At 35.7% G+C, this 14,575-nt stretch overlaps 1 pseudogene; it reads right to left on the bottom strand.

Moving 5' to 3' along the window:
- Nucleotides 1-5,726: 5,726 nt before the first annotated feature.
- On the bottom strand, nt 5,727-10,665 carry LOC132608250 (probable disease resistance protein At1g61190; annotated as a pseudogene).
- Nucleotides 10,666-14,575: the final 3,910 nt, after the last annotated feature.

The following is a 14,575-nucleotide window of genomic DNA, read 5'->3' as shown; positions in this document are numbered from 1 at the left end:
TATATATGTGTGTACTATATTCAAAATACGATTAATATAACATTGTAGTTTGTACTCTGTATCTAAAACTTTATTTTATTCGTGTTTGCTTCGAAAATTTATTAATATTTTTTAAAAGAGAAGACTTATTTAAAAGAAAACTATTTTTCTCTCTTTGAGATAAAATAATAGCAATATTTAAGCATCAGTTGACACTTTCAATTTTAATTCGATTAATTTAAAAGTGTAAAATACTTATTATTTTTTATCAAATTTTGATTTGGATAATTCTAATTCAAATTATTAAATTAATTTTACATGTTTGAAACGAAACAAAGTAGAAATTAATTTTCTATTTAAACGAAACAAAGTAGAAATTCTCGGTTTACCCCATTTTACTTGTCATGTTGTCTTTTGCATGGTTTTTTAAGGAAACGTGAATTAGAAATATAATTTAACTAATTTACCTTATTCATTATTGATCTTCATTTGATATTAATCTCTTTTCACATTTATTAGAGTAAGAATAAAAATAAAAAAGTAATTAAATTGTATCTTATTTTTTAAATATATATATATATATATTTTAAGTATATTTATTTTAGTAAACATAACAAATAAATGACATAGCGGAATAGCAAATACAACAATTAAATATTTTGAAGAAAAGTAATAATATGAGGTTAATGTTTTTTGCTGTGCAATAATTTCATTTGCTCTCACTAATAGGTTAATATGCATGTGACAATGAATTCATTATTATTGACTTGATGGGGATACTTTGAGAATTACATGAATATTGTTTGATTTTTTAGTATATGGGGTGTACATTTTTTTTTTTGACGTTGCCTTTTTTCTTTCTTTTTTAATATTGGGTCCATCTTTTTTTTTCAAGAGTTTGGAGAGGGTGGAGTCCACTTTTTTTTCATGAGTTTGGGGAGGGTGGGGTCCAGTTTTTTTTTTTTTTTAAGAGTGACTGTCGACGAAGCATGGGTAAACCGATGCTTCTATATAATAGAAAAATAGAAATATAATAAAGTATTTTCTAAGCATTTGGTTTTTAACATCGTTTGTTTTATTAATATGGGATTCAATTTTATTTTTTTAATATTGCTTGATTCTGTTAATATAGGATCTACTTTTTTTTTCCTGTGAGTTTAGATGTGGTGGGTTCCACTTTTTTTTTTTTTTTTTAATACTGGTTGGTGTTTAATATGAGGCTCATAATTTTTTTTAACATTGTTTGTTTTTTTAATATGGGATTCACTTTTTTTTTTTAATATTGCTTGATTTTGTTAATATGGGGTCCATTTTTTTTTCCCGTGAGTTTGGATGTGGTGGGTTCCACTTTTTTTTTTTAATACTGGTTGGTGTTTAATATGGGACCCATATTTTTTTTTAATATTAGTTGTTGTTTAATATATATGGGGCCCACAATTTTTTTTGCTTGATTCTGTTAATATGAGTTCAATTTTTTTTTCCCGTGAGTTTGGATGTGGTGGGTTCTACTTTTTTTTCTTCTCCCTTTTTTTTAATACTGGTTGGTGTTTAATATGGGGCCCACATTTTTTTTTTAACATTGTTTGTTTTTTAATATGAGATTCACTTTTTTTTTAATATTCCTTGATTTTGTTAATATGGGGTCCACTTTTTTTTTCCCGTGAGTTTGGATGTGGTGGGTTTCACTTTTTTTTTTAATACTGGTTGGTGTTTAATATGGGGCCCACAATGTTTTTTAATATTAGTTGTTGTTTAATATATATGGGGCCCACAATTTTTTTTTACTTGATTCTGTTAATATGGGGTTCACTTTTTTTTTCCCGGGAGTTTGGATGTGGTGGGTTCCACTTTTTTTTCTTCTCCCTTTTTTTATTACTTGTTGGTGTTTAATATGGGACCCACAATTTTTTTTTAATATGAGATTTACTTTTTTTTTAATATTGCTTGATTTTGTTAATATGGGGTCCGCTTTTTTTTTAATACTGGTTGGTGTTTAATATGGGGCCCACATTTTTTTTATGGGCCTGTTTAATATGGGGCCCAAATTTTTTTTATAGGGCCCACAATTTTTTTTTTAACATTGTTTGTTTTTTTAATATGGGATTCACCTTTTTTTTAATATTGCTTGATTTTATTAATATGGGGTCCACTTTTTTTTTCTCATGAGTTTGGATATGGTGGGTTTCACTTTTATTTTTTAATACTGGTTGATGTTTAATATGAGGCTCACAATTTTTTTTTTAATATTAGTTGTTGTTTAATATATATGATGCCCACATTTTTTTTATGGGCCTGTTTAATATGGGGCCCAATTTTTTTTTTTTTTTGGATGACGACGGATGACGAAAAGGGACACCAACTGATGCTTCTATATAGTACGACGACGGATGACGAAAAGGGGCACCAACTGGTGCTTCTATATAGTAGTAAAAACATTAATAAAGGAAGAACAAATTAGAAGGAAAGTCGAATCTATAGCTACATAGAACAAGTTTTTTGAGTAAATTCAGTTGGACCACCGGGCTTAGATAGTTAGATGTTAGTTTCTTTTTTTTTTACAACATTTATCAAATTATGAAGATAATTCCTATTTTTGATTTATCTACTTATTTTTTAGGTGAGGAAAATCTTAAAATGGGATTCCGAATCCCAAACATACTCATGTGTCTCAACCTGGCTGCTGCCTTGTCATGTAGCTAAAAATAAATAAAACGGCTTTAATTTATATATACGTATGGACACTCTTAATAATATTTAAATAATTTGTAATTTAATTGATTATTTGAGTCGAGGGTCTATCGAAAACAACTTCTCTGCCTGTCAAGGTAGGAATAAGATATGCGCACACTTTACCCTCCTCAGACCTCCAGTTGTAAGATTACACTGAATATGTTGTTGTTGTAATTTAATTGTTCATAGACATTTTTACTCTACTTTTTGAAATGATTATATCAGATTTGGTAAACTTAATTTCAAATAAAACGTATCAAGCAGAATAGAAAAAGACAGAATGAGGAGACGTGAATCAGATCCCAACAATGGGGATGGGGCCGGGAACGTTACGTTAGCCGCCGATGTCCCCATTTCTTTGTTAATTCTCTATGGCTCATTCTAGATTTAGCTATAATTTTTTCTCTTTTAATTTTTCATTCGGTGTTAGTTATTTATATTAAAGCCCAATTAAATAAAAAATTGTGCATTTCAGGTCTCATTTACGAGGATATCACTCTCAACAGAATTTTTTTCATATTCAGGAGCTCGTCCTGAAAATTTCCCTCCAACACTTTATCATTTTCAATTACGTAGATTTATGACTTTTTTTTTTATTGACCATTCATATATTAAATAGTATTTGTAAAATAAATAAATATTTTCAATTGTGCACCATATATTAGTTTTTATATAAGAAATCATATACTATCTAATAAAAAAAAGTCTCTATAGTACAATACCTAAGTTATAATCCCTGCATTTCTAACTCCCATTTTATAATCTCTGCACTTCTAACTCCCATATTATAATCCCAACATTTTTTACTCCCATATTATTATCCTATGTTAGATTTTTCGCATTATAATTCGTATGTTAATAATTCATGCATTATAATCTATGAATAACTTACTTCCAAACAAAATCGCCCCTTAGAGATAAATTTGATTAAGCGGTAAAAATATTTAAGCCGTACAGTCTATCAGCCAACTACAAGGTGGAAAATATTATATTAACCCCAACTTTTTTCATTTGGTGGTCCATGGTAGATATTGTCAACTTGATTACACTGCATGTACTAATTTTTGCTCGTCTCCAATCCAGAAGCAACATCATTGAGCCGACCATCTTCACTAAAGAAGAAAAAAAATAAAGCAATATAACTAATGATGTATAGCATCATTTTTTAATTAATAATGTCTATTTTTTAATGGATTACACTATCATTTAATTAGTAGTCGGACCAAATATGATTGGTTGTGTATGACAATGACATAACAACTTAATTTAGAGAAACATTCAACTTCAGTATCCGTGAAGTAATGAACAACCCATTTCTTGGGCAACTAACCTATCTAAAGTTGATGGTTTTTAAGAAACTACTGAAAAGATAATATAATTACTTTTGCATTTTTCATTCCTCTTGTTGATATATCATGAGATGAAAACTACAAAAAAATCGTTCAATGCTTAAACATTTACATGTTGTTCTTATAAAAATCAAGTGTAGTTGTTTACATTAGAACCCCACGAGGTGATCGTTTAATTCTAGCTCTAGGTACATAAATTATCTCAAGAGACTCGTAATGGGTTAGCCAGTTCACTTGTACAAAAGATGAAAAAAATAACTCTTGCCACTTAAATTAATAAAAATTACTTTTTTATAACCGAGAAATTCACAAGGAACAATGACACATGATATTTGGTGGATAATGACTTTGCTCACCTACAGTAAAGTTCAAATTGTGACATACATCTAATCCACATGAGTTGCGCCAGTACCTCTAGACTAAAGCCATGGGTATAATAGTGTACTTTAAAAAGGAATTAGTTACTTCTTTTGAAAGAGTAAGGAATTACTTAAGTAAGTTGACCCTTTTATCCAATAAATTGAGAACTGCGGGGTGGCCTTTAAACTAAAGTAGTTGGACAATATCCCTATAAACACCTTTTAAAATTTCACCTCTAGGTGCTAAGAGGCTAAATCTAAATTTAAAGTTTATGGATTCTAAATTTTGGTATATGATCTATAGCTCATTTTAGGTACTAGATTCGCAATTAAACATTTACACAAATTCAATGAATTTCCTAATACAAAATTTATTGAGTTTGGCCGAACCTATACCTAATTATCGTAGCTCTTCCCCTAGAGGTGGCCCTTTATGAGCAATTTAAGGGACTAAAAATGGCAGCAAATTGTTGAAGTTAAGGATTTGGTATCGGAATGCTTATATACCAGGCTAAGGAAGTATGTCATGAAAGGAAGAGGATCATGCAGTTAATCTTGGAGTGCTTCTACTTGTTAGTTTCTGCATCTCACTAATTATGTGTCAATTGTTCCTCATCGACTAAAGAAAGAAAAGTTAATGGGTTTATAGGCTAGACTAGTCTTTGTTGACCTCTCTCTTTTGATCTATAACACTCATTGAATGAAGAGAAATTTGCATAAATAGCTACCTTTTATAAGCTTCTAATAATATATAGCTATAAGTTTGGTAATTACAAACGCTAGCTACCTTTAATGTCCCAGCGCCTGTATTTCATCGTTTTGAAATACAGCAAAATACAAATGTCCTAGCGACCGTATTTCAGCGTTTTGAAATGCAGCGAAATACAAAAATCATGAAACACAGACCGTAGCTACCTTTTATGTTGTTTCGACTGTATTTCCGTGTCTTTAAATACATGTATCGAGTGGACTAAATCTTTTAAATACACGAACGAGTTGTGTATTTCATTGTATTTATATACTGATAATCCTTTTGTTTTGGCTGTATTTCAATGTATTTGGATATATTATTCAGTTGTATCAACCTTATCCCATGTCACGTGTATTTGACTGAGCTGTACATTTTATTGTATTTATATATTGACCGGTGTCTGTTCTCCGTCCCCTAATTATCTATTTTCCATAACTAGATTCTCCATTTATCACAATCATTCATCACATGATATGCAAAAAAGAATTTTATTTTGATTAGGGTCTTTAATCAAAATGCATCAAATTATCCACGCATTTTCAGACAAGGAATTAAGATTCGCTTGAGAAACTGAAACGACACCTGCATTATTCCCCTTATTATGGCAGACTTTGAGTTCAGAGTGATACTTTGGGAACATCTGAGACTAGCTAGGCACGAGATTTGTGAGATCCTTTTAACAGTGAGACGATTACCACTAGCTTCCACCATCACCAGCTTCAGACTCGTCACCATCACTAGTTTCTTTTGTTCGTGGAAACAGAGATTGTTAAAGAACAGAGATGAACAGCTTAGTAAGTTCAATTACTTGAAAGATTAGTGAGTACACTGATGATTTATTTTTGTAATGGGAAATATTTGGGCAAGTAAAAGAAAGTTGCTTAACTATCTGAGTGTTACTATTTACAAGTGAAAAGGAAAAGATAGCTGTATTAATGTATCACAAGTATAGTGAGTTATGCAGCGGCACAAGACAAACCTTCAAATTAAAGATCTTCTGTATCGCTTTATTGAAGATCATCTTTCACCTCAGCTTTTCTGATTGTTTTTTCTACAAACAGCCATTCCAGACTTGGCGTACTCACAGATTCCAGGACAAATATCTTCATTTTAGGGCAGTGACAAATCTCCACTTTGCTAAGAAATGGAAATTCTAAAAGATGCGTAGTCAGAAAAAAGTGCCTGAGATTCGGTATCTTGATAAGCTCCAGGTTCTGGCTCATTAGTCATTTTTTCTCGTATTCCTCTTTTGTGATCACTTCTTCAATTGATGAAAGTATCTTATCTTTAGTATTCGGAGATTCAGAACCCCTTGGACCACTGATGAGGACATCAAGTTTCTCAAATTGCCAACCCACTTATCTCCAATTTTTCATGTGTGCTGAAGAAGCCAGTTGGAAGTTGGTAAGAGCATAAAGCAGTTATGCTGCAGCATTATTGAGTTTTAACTGTTCTAGGTTGGGACAAGAAAACTGAAAATTTTGAAGGCCTTGCATTTTTATAAGGAATGAAAACTCAATATATCTTCAATTACAACTAGGAAAAAAACAAAACCATATCTTATCCTGTAACATGAAGTAAATAACTAAAACACGAAAGGATGGAATTAGAACTAACATGATTTTCAAAATTTTAATTCTTAAAAACACTGCAATTACAAACTTAAAAGAACAAGTTCTATGATACATCGTAGCAGACACATACCTTTTCATCAAAAAGAGGACTTGCGTCCGTGGAAGAGCTGCTTTTGTTGGGTGTAGGCCAGTAATTCTCGAACTGAGGTAAGTCGATGAAGTGCGTGATTTGTAACTGAGGGAATTCAATGCCCTCAACAATGTCATTGCAAAAGTGAGTGAGGCATTTCAGAAATTCAAGGTGCATCTCATATAAATTGGGAACTTGATTACTTGGACCATCTTCCCTTCCGGTTCGATATATGTCCTCCGAGAGATTTCCTCATCATCAGGGAAAGATATTGTCAGGTCTTCAAGTTTTGACGAACTCCCAGAGAAGGACAGACGAAAGAGGTACTGTAGCTATCACACTCTCTTACGTCTTGTCTTTCGAGTTTGGAAACAGAATACTATTCTGACAGCAGATCCGCAATAAATTCGTCATTGAGAACAGACCCTTTATAACAAGCCGTCCAAGTTTCACAAAGAACACTCTGCTTATTCCTCATTCCAAAACCCTAACATAATTAGATCAGTCAATTTTCCTATCTCCGCTGGCAGCAACTTCAAATGAGAATCTCTAATGCTGAGAATTTCTACAGTGACAAGTTCGCCAATGTCGGATATGTCATTTAACCTTAAATTAATCAGAAATGGCATCCTCAGATTTGACAACAACCTAACCGGTGCTAGAAAAAGCAAAATGGGCTACCCATATCTGGCCACCTCAGACTTAAGACATTGAGTTTACTCATTCCAACAAAAAAGTCATCCTGTAATTTGAATGGCTTTTAAGAGTGTTAACATTAGAAACTCAACCTTGGGAACAATATTGCTTTAGTACAAAGCTCATCAAGTCATTTTGCTACAACTGAAATGTGAGTGTATTGTTCGTAAGCAGTTATTCTTGGAAGCTCTTCAGAGTTTACATCATGACTAACCATAAAGACATGCTTGCCCACAGACGCAATTGATATAGCCACGTCATGAACCACATCATGCATTTTGACATAATCTTCGAGGAAGCCTTCGGATAACAAGAAACGATCTTCGAATGCTTCTAACAGATGACAAACCCTTTTTCTTGCTTCTTCTAAATTTTCAATTTCTGAAAAGATGCCAAGCCCCATTCCCATATCTAAGTAATTCTTTAGGACAAAATATTACTATCTTCCTCGAACAAGGAACAAAGCAAAAAAAGGTACCGAACATCATCACTTTCCAAGCAATTATAGCTTAGCTTCAGAGATTGATAAACTTTTGTGTGCACTCCTGGGATATTTTTTGATGCAGATCTTTGTAATTGTTTAAGGGCATCCTCCCGTGAAGTCTTGCTTTTACACTTTAGCACTCCTGCAATCGTAATAATTGCAAGCGCCAATCCTTTGCATTCTTTCGCAACATCTTTTGCTGTGTAAGAAAGAATGTTAACTGAATTAGCAGCTTTCTGCCTAAAAAGAATCCATGTCTCATTTTCAGATAAGGTTCCAACTTCCATGATCTTTTGAGCCTCCATTGTTTCATAAACATTTGGAGACGCGTTGTCAATGTCACTTTGCACCGATGGTTGTGATTGCGATCACTGGGAATTCCTAGTCTCTTTAGATCAAAAGCCTCCCAAACATCATCCAAGATTACAAAGACGACATGGTCCTGACCCGTTAAACTTGACCACAGCTAATCTCCACGACTCCACAAATTGTCCCCTTCTAATCTCAAACCCATTCCTCCAGCGATCTCAACCTGAATTCTTTTCAAGTCTGGTTTCTGAGTGACAGTTACTATGACAACCTCATCGAACAACCTTTCTTGTTTCATCCTTTGTCAGATTTTCTCAACCAGTGCTGTCTTTCCAACAACTTCCATACCACATATCCCAATTATAATAACACTATCCTCTCTCAAAGCTTCCATGGCCTCTTCCTCTTTCAATTTTCTGGATTCAAACTCCTAGTCATTATTACTAGGTATAGCTTCAATTTTGATTGCAGGTGGTGCAGGATAGGAGACAGCATACTCTGTTCCTTCAGTTTGAATATCGATCACATCCGGTTCAATTCTCTTAGCTCTCCTGCTCAGCAAGGATCGTGACTTCAAGTTTGGACACCAACCATAGAAGCAACCCCTTTCAACCTCAATTCTACCTCGCATTACACCTGCCACATCTGCAGTAGTCGCATTAAAATTAGTTATCCAAGCTTCAACATTGGGTGAAATGACTTTTAAGTTTCTCCCGGCACCTCCACTCCTAGCTGCACTCCAATTCAAGTTTGTAAAGTCTGTAGCAAACAAATATAAGACTCAAAGTTTGTGACTGTAAAATTACATAAATTTTTAACTACTTGTGAATTGTAATATGTATGAAAACTTGTTTGTAAATATTTGATCGAGAATAGTTATTGGTATCTCCGAAATAGAAAGCACAAAAATTAGGTCAAGTTGGGCGGGTTAGATAATGACTCATTTAATGATTCAGCCTATTTTTTTTTATGACATGGGAACCCGCAGCCGCTACCCTTCGGGTGCGCACAGGGTAAACCCAGCTTCTATGCAATAGCTCGCAAACCATACAGAAGAGGTAACCCGCACTAGGCAAGCCCGGTGCAACGAGCTCGGCCTAGAAGGCAAATTCCCTACTGTCGTAGGCAGGGGGTTTCGAACTTGAGAACTTCATTATGAAAGCCCCATGCTCAACCAACTGAGCCACCCTTGTGGGTTGATTCAACTCATTTTGACCTGCCTAAGTTCACCCAAACCGTCCTTTTTCCACCCCTAAAGGGTACTAATATAGCGGTTCTATTTCGTATGAATCTTAATTTTCATGTGTATCAAGATTCCCTTTTAGTAGCTTGTTTAACTTGCAATTTACAAATAAGAAATCTCACCTAATAACAAATAATCAAATCAACATAATTAGTCGTCAGGGTGTAAACATTCTTAACAACTTCAAGGCTCGGAACTGCCTTCAGGCTACAGTTTGCAGCCCAACATGTTTTCATAATGCACAAAAAAAAAAAAAAAAAAAAAGTGTGGGCCAAGTGGATGGGGTAACACAATCAGCATTCAGGTAAGCAATAAAAACGGAGCGGCCAGATGCCCAGGCTTCAAAAAAGTTGAGATGTTTCTTGCTACCTGAAGTCATAAGGCTTGTGCAAGAAAGGCAAGCTTTTGGAGGATCCGACACAAACACGTCCGTATTTTTTAAGAGTCCGAGCAATATAGCAAGTGCGAAAATCCACTAAAAGTTTCAACAAACATTAAATTCTTAATCCAATTTCAAAAGTACAATGAGTTAAGTCCGAACGTTAAAAATTGAACTCATAAGGTTTGCAAAAGATCCTCTCTTCTACCAATCAACCATCATTACACTGTATATAGCATTAGATGTATCACTTGCTCACACTATGACATCAAATGCATCAAGAAATTGCAACTCTCATTAAGTTAGGAAATGTTTATTACTTGATAAAAAAAATTAAAAAAAAATTGAGGAAATGTAAAAGGGAACTAGACATAAACTAAGGAAAAATGATATTAAGAGCCTGTTTGGATGGACTTATTTATGCCTGTAAGCTGCAAACAGCTTATAAGCTGTTTTAGATAAGCTAAGTCAAATGGGCCCAATTATTTTTTTTAACTTATTTTAAGCACAAAATGACTTTAAGCTGGTCAGCCAAACACTCAAAAAAATTGAAAAAAACTTATAAGCAACTTATAAGCCAATCCAAACGGGCTCTAAGTAGCTTATCTTCCCTCATTTCCAGTCTATACCAGTTGTTTGTGACCATCCCAGATGCTTGGCGGTCAGGTGTATGAGATACCATATTTACCACCTTAGTAGCAAGTCATCTTGCCTCATGTGGAGTCCGGAACCAAAATGCCCCCAAAAATGCCATTTTGAATCAAAATACCTCAACAAAAAAAATGTTACAAAAGTACCTTTAGCGCAGTAAAATACTGCGCTATAGCACTTCACGGAGACGGAGCCGTTAAGTGCTATAGCGCAGTATTTCACTGCGCTATGCAAATGCTTCTCTCACCTATAGCGCAGTAAAATACTGCGCTATAGGACCCAACTAAAACCCCGTCGGGTTCCACCACTGGTCCCTCCAGTGGCAAAAAAAAATTGAAAAACGCCATTGGAGGCGATACCAAGGTGGTCCCCACATCCAAAAACGACATTTTCTATTAAATTTCGTCCGGAAAGTTTAGATTCTCGGTATATTCAAGTCAAGGAGCAAGATTCTAAGCTCGAATTTTGGAAAAAAGAGGCATACAACTCGATTAAAATAACTCTACAAAAAATCTTCGATTAAGGTTTTCTACTATGAACTTTTGTTATTATTTTGTTATATACATTATATTCTAAGCATGCTTAACATTTAATCCTTACTATTTTCCAAAAAAGTTCTTGTTCGGACTAGGCAGTGGCTTTTGCCACTATTCCGATTTTTGTTTTTGTTTAATTCATTATTTGTTAAATGTTTATGAATTGTTAATTTGTTAAATGTTTATGAATTGTTAATTTGTTATATGTTTATGAGTTGTTAATTTGTTAATTATTTATGAATTGTTAATGAATTATTATTTTGTTAATTGATTATGAATTTATTAGTTGTTAAATATTGTTTATGAATTGAAAGAAGTTGATTGGTAATGAATTATTATGTTGTTAACACTTTGTTTGGATGATTGTTATGTATTGTTTTGACATTTATCGTATTGTGTTGTATTGTATAGGACCAAATCAGTGGTTACATAAAATAGGACCTTTCGTCGTTACATAACAATAAAATTAAAGTAACAATCAAAGCAAACATTTTATTTAAACTAACAATATAATATAATACAATAGGTAACAACCATCCAAACAAGTTGTAAATGATTATGAAATGTTAATCTATATAATTTTAAAAGCGTGAATATATATGTTAAATAAAAAAAGATTATCTTAAAAAGAATAGTTAAAGTTCTTTTTTTCATAAATACATAAGCTAACGAAAAAAATGTAAAGTTTGTAGGAAAATATGTGGTCGACGAATATACTCTTTTAGTTTAATTTTATCGTAGTTGTGTTGGCTATTTGGTCAACTAAAAATATATCACATATTCAAAATAGAGTTCCAAACAAATATTACTGCTGAATTTCGATTCCCAAACTAATTAACTTAACAAGTTTTTGCCATCACATAATTCAAAAGTAATTAACTTAAAAATCTTTGTCATCACATATGTGTCCTTACTATCACAAATTAAATTTACTGCATATCCCATGTTAATTATTCACAAGATATAATACTACATAATTCACATATTCCCTACAAATTATTAATTAGTTAATATAATTTATCTTTCATTTCAAGAATAATGACTAATTTAGTTTGTACAGACCGGACTCTTTCATGGATCTGAATGTTCCCCCTGCGCCCGATGCTCACCCGGGGCCCGCTGTTCACCCCGGCCCGCTGATAGATTAGTATTGTCTTTGCAAGACAATCATAGGTCAGAGTTATTATGGGCCGGTACTATAGGGATATCTACTAGGCTCCGTCCCCGTAGGCTGTAGAGAGCTTGGGCTCTTTTACGCGAGCACCCCCCACACCCTCGCGTGTTGGAGATATTGTCTCGGGGCGGCATCTACCGTTGCGTGTCCGTTGGTCGGGTACAGCATGATTGGGCGCTCATCACGGCCATGGTTGAGCGGTGGAGGCCAGAGACACATACTTTCCATATTCGCACTGGTGAGGCCACGATTACACTTCAGGATGTGGAGGTCCTCTTTGGATTGTGGGTAGATGGAGAGCCACTACACACTCGGTACGAGCCTCCTCCTGGTCAGACATGGGAGAAAGAGTTGACTAGGCTCACCCACTTCGTGCCTGATGCCGAGGGCCAGATTTCGGGACAGAGTCGGGTTAAGATTAGTGCACTCTGCACTTATTTGGAGGGTCTGGATCCGGTTGACGACGGCACCCCGCAGGACGATGTTGATCGTCATGCCCGTTTGTACCTGCTTATTATATCCGGGGGCATCTTGTTCCCGAACTCATCGGGTGCTTTTGTCAGCTTACGTTATTTAGTTTTCTTGGAGCATCTGGACCGCCTGGGAGACTACAGCTGGGGTGGTGCTGTTTTGGCGTATCTTTACAGATGCCTGTGCCGAGCGTCTGTTGGTGTTGTCAGAGATGTGTGTGGATTTTTCGCTCTTCTCCACGTAATATTTTAAGTGTGCCTTCCTTTAATGTAGACAAACCTCTTGAAATGACGACTTAAAAATCGTATTTTCTAATATCGCTTACAGTTATGGGCGTGGGAGAGGATGCTGCCTTTTCAGCCCGTACCTAGGCATCACCTCTAGATTGACATGCCTTATGCGAGGAGGTGGACAGTTGGTTTTGATCGGGATGTGGATACGCACCACAGTATTCTTCCATTCCGGGACTAGCTTGATCACATGACGGATAATGAGGTAAAACTACTTAAATTTACATTAATAATTTAATTAAACGTCTTTTCTACTTGGTGATCACTGGTTTGTATTTATATGTTATGCAACTATTTATATGGATGCCGTACGCTGCTATATTAGATGGTTTGCCGCCCTTCTGTAGAGCAGGTCAGGGGTTTGGAGGTCGCGGTGTCCATTGATACACCTGGACATTGTAGAGGATCACATGCCCGAGTGTGTCTTACGACAGTTTGGGCATACACAGAGTATACCCCTTGATGTCCGTCATGAGCTCCGACACTACCAGCGGGACGATCGGGCTGCCGTTGATGATGATTTTCTAGCTTTCATGGATGTCCAGCTCCACCATTGGGAGAACAGGTTGGGCACTTTAGCGGTGGTCGGTCATTTGACTCCCATTGAGCATTACATGCGCTGGTATCATCAGATCACACGCCGATTGATTGGCAACCCAGCTTTGCGTCCCCCTAGGGATGTAGGATACTCAGCACTCGCGGGGCAGTACGAGGCATTAGTAAGTTTATCGTATTTAGATTTATTTAATTGCATTAATTGTTACGTTTTAAAAATAAGCTTTTTTTTTTTCTGTTAAACACAAATGCAGCTGGTGGCCGTACAGCATTTACGCATCTTGGGGTTAGAGCATATGCCTTACCCTGGGCTTGCGGGGCTTGTCGCGGAGATGGTACGACAAGCAGGCGAGATTAGGCGCAGGGAGGAGCCTGTTCCTGAGGCTGAGTATCAGGCAGCGCCAGGAGGAGGACCGGGTGCTCCCAGAGGAGGAGGCCGTGCTGGCAGAGGACGCCGTGCTGCCGGAGGACGCCGTGCGTGTAGAGGACGCGGCGCTGCTACTAGAGGACCTGGTGGTGGAGGACACCATCTGGTAGATGAGGCGGATGAGGCCGATCCCATTCCAGAGGGCGTTCACCGTCTAGTCCATCCGCAGTCGTTCCAGGCCGGTGGCAGCTCACCTGGGGACTCACCTACGTTTACGCTGGCGCTCTTACTTGCTGAGATACCCGGGTTTTCATCACAGCCGAGCCAGAATGCATACATGGAGGAGCGTGATAACGTTGATTGGGCGGCGTTACGCGCTTCATTAGCTGATGAGCGGCCTGTGAGGAATTTAGAGGGAGCCAGGATTCTTGACTTCGATGAGTTTTTGATCCCGGTTAGTATTTAAAATACTTATTTGTTCCTTTAAAATTATTTATTTTAAATATATATATATATATATATATATATATATATATATATATATATAT

This window comes from Lycium barbarum, chromosome 8, assembly GCF_019175385.1.
Source record: "Lycium barbarum isolate Lr01 chromosome 8, ASM1917538v2, whole genome shotgun sequence".
Classification (NCBI taxonomy): Eukaryota; Viridiplantae; Streptophyta; class Magnoliopsida; order Solanales; family Solanaceae; genus Lycium; species Lycium barbarum.
Note: the sequence above shows the minus strand (reverse complement) of the source record. Positions and strands in the feature narration are given on the sequence as shown.